Source organism: Musa acuminata, unplaced genomic scaffold (genome assembly GCF_036884655.1).
Source record: "Musa acuminata AAA Group cultivar baxijiao unplaced genomic scaffold, Cavendish_Baxijiao_AAA HiC_scaffold_1026, whole genome shotgun sequence".
In the NCBI taxonomy this organism is placed as follows: domain Eukaryota; kingdom Viridiplantae; phylum Streptophyta; class Magnoliopsida; order Zingiberales; family Musaceae; genus Musa; species Musa acuminata.
Window position 1 is genome coordinate 12,501 of NW_027021240.1, and position 2,500 is coordinate 15,000.

Sequence of the window (2,500 nt, forward strand, 5' to 3'; positions counted from 1 at the left end):
GGGTGCTGAGATGGCTGACGTTTTGCTCCGCTCTCGACGGTCACCGCGCAACGCAAGAACAGGCCAAAAACTGGCCAAAACGGCCCAAAAACGGGCCAAAACTGGCCATTTTTGGCTGCGCGAGCGAGCGGCGAGCGGCGGACAGCGAGCGAAGCGAGAGGCAGCACCGTCCCTGCTATACGAAAGCCCCATCCAGCCCTGTGCCACCCGGGGGGTTCCAAGGTGCTGAGATGGCTGACATTTTGCTCCGCTCACGACGGTCGCCGCGGCACACAAGAACAGCCCAAAAACAGGCCAAAACAGCCCAAAAACGGGCCAAAACTGGCCATTTTTGGCTGCGCGAGCGAGCAGCGAGCGGCGGACAGCGAGCGAAGCGAGAGGCAGCACCGTCCCTGCTATACGAAAGCCCCATCCAGCCCTGTGCCACCCGGGGGGTTCCAGGGTGCTGAGATGGCTGACGTTTTGCTCCGCTCACGACGGTCGCCGCGGCACGCAAGAACAGGCCAAAAACTGGCCAAAACAGCCCAAAAACGGGCCAAAACTGGCCATTTTTTGCTGCGCGAGCGAGCGGAGAGCGGCGAACAGCGAGCGAAGCGCGAGGCAGCACCGTCCCTGCTATACGAAAGCCCCATCCAGCCCTGTGCCACCCGGGGGGTTCCAGGGTGCTGAGATGGCTGACATTTTGCTCCGCTCACGACGGTCACCGCGCCACACAAGAACAGCCCAAAAACAGGCCAAAACAGCCCAAAAACGGGCCAAAACTGGCCATTTTTGGCTGCGCGAGCGAGCGGCGAGCGGCGAACAGCGAGCGAAGCGAGAGGCAGCACCGTCCCTGCTATACGAAAGCCCCATCCAGCCCTGTGCCACCCGGGGGGTTCCAGGGTGCTGAGATGGCTGACGTTTTGCTCCGCTCACGACGGTCACCGCACCACGCAAGAACAGGCCAAAAACTGGCCAAAACAGCCCAAAAACGGGCCAAAACTGGCCATTTTTGGCTGCGCGAGCGAGCGGCGAGCGGCGAACAGCGAGCGAAGCGAGAGGCAGCACCGTCCCTGCTATACGAAAGCCCCATCCAGCCCTGTGCCACCCGGGGGGTTCCAGGGTGCTGAGATGGCTGACGTTTTGCTCCGCTCTCGACGGTCACCGCGCAATGCAAGAACAGGCCAAAAACTGGCCAAAACGGCCCAAAAACGGGCCAAAACTGGCCATTTTTGGCTGCGCGAGCGGCGAGCGGCGGACAGCGAGCGAAGCGAGAGGCAGCACCGTCCCTGCTATACGAAAGCCCCATCCAGCCCTGTGCCACCCGGGGGGTTCCAGGGTGCTGAGATGGCTGACGTTTTGCTCCGCTCTCGACGGTCACCGCGCAATGCAAGAACAGGCCAAAAACTGGCCAAAACGGCCCAAAAACGGGCCAAAACTGGCCATTTTTGGCTGCGCGAGCGAGCGGCGAGCGGCGGACAGCGAGCGAAGCGAGAGGCAGCACCGTCCCTGCTATACGAAAGCCCCATCCAGCCCTGTGCCACCCGGGGGGTTCCAGGGTGCTGAGATGGCTGACGTTTTGCTCCGCTCTCGACGGTCACCGCGCAATGCAAGAACAGGCCAAAAACTGGCCAAAACGGCCCAAAAACGGGCCAAAACTGGCCATTTTTGGCTGCACGAGCGAGCGGCGAGCGGCGGACAGCGAGCGAAGCGAGAGGCAGCACCGTCCCTGCTATACGAAAGCCCCATCCAGCCCTGTGCCACCCGGGGGGTTCCAGGGTGCTGAGATGGCTGACGTTTTGCTCCGCTCTCGACGGTCACCGCGCAATGCAAGAACAGGCCAAAAACTGGCCAAAACGGCCCAAAAACGGGCCAAAACTGGCCATTTTTGGCTGCACGAGCGAGCGGCGAGCGGCGGACAGCGAGCGAAGCGAGAGGCAGCACCGTCCCTGCTATACGAAAGCCCCATCCAGCCCTGTGCCACCCGGGGGGTTCCAGGGTGCTGAGATGGCTGACGTTTTGCTCCGCTCTCGACGGTCACCGCGCAATGCAAGAACAGGCCAAAAACTGGCCAAAACGGCCCAAAAACGGGCCAAAACTGGCCATTTTTGGCTGCACGAGCGAGCGGCGAGCGGCGGACAGCGAGCGAAGCGAGAGGCAGCACCGTCCCTGCTATACGAAAGCCCCATCCAGCCCTGTGCCACCCGGGGGGTTCCAGGGTGCTGAGATGGCTGACGTTTTGCTCCGCTCTCGACGGTCACCGCGCAATGCAAGAACAGGCCAAAAACTGGCCAAAACGGCCCAAAAACGGGCCAAAACTGGCCATTTTTGGCTGCACGAGCGAGCGGCGAGCGGCGGACAGCGAGCGAAGCGAGAGGCAGCACCGTCCCTGCTATACGAAAGCCCCATCCAGCCCTGTGCCACCCGGGGGGTTCCAGGGTGCTGAGATGGCTGACGTTTTGCTCCGCTCTCGACGGTCACCGCGCAATGCAAGAACAGGCCAAAAACTGGCCAAAACGGC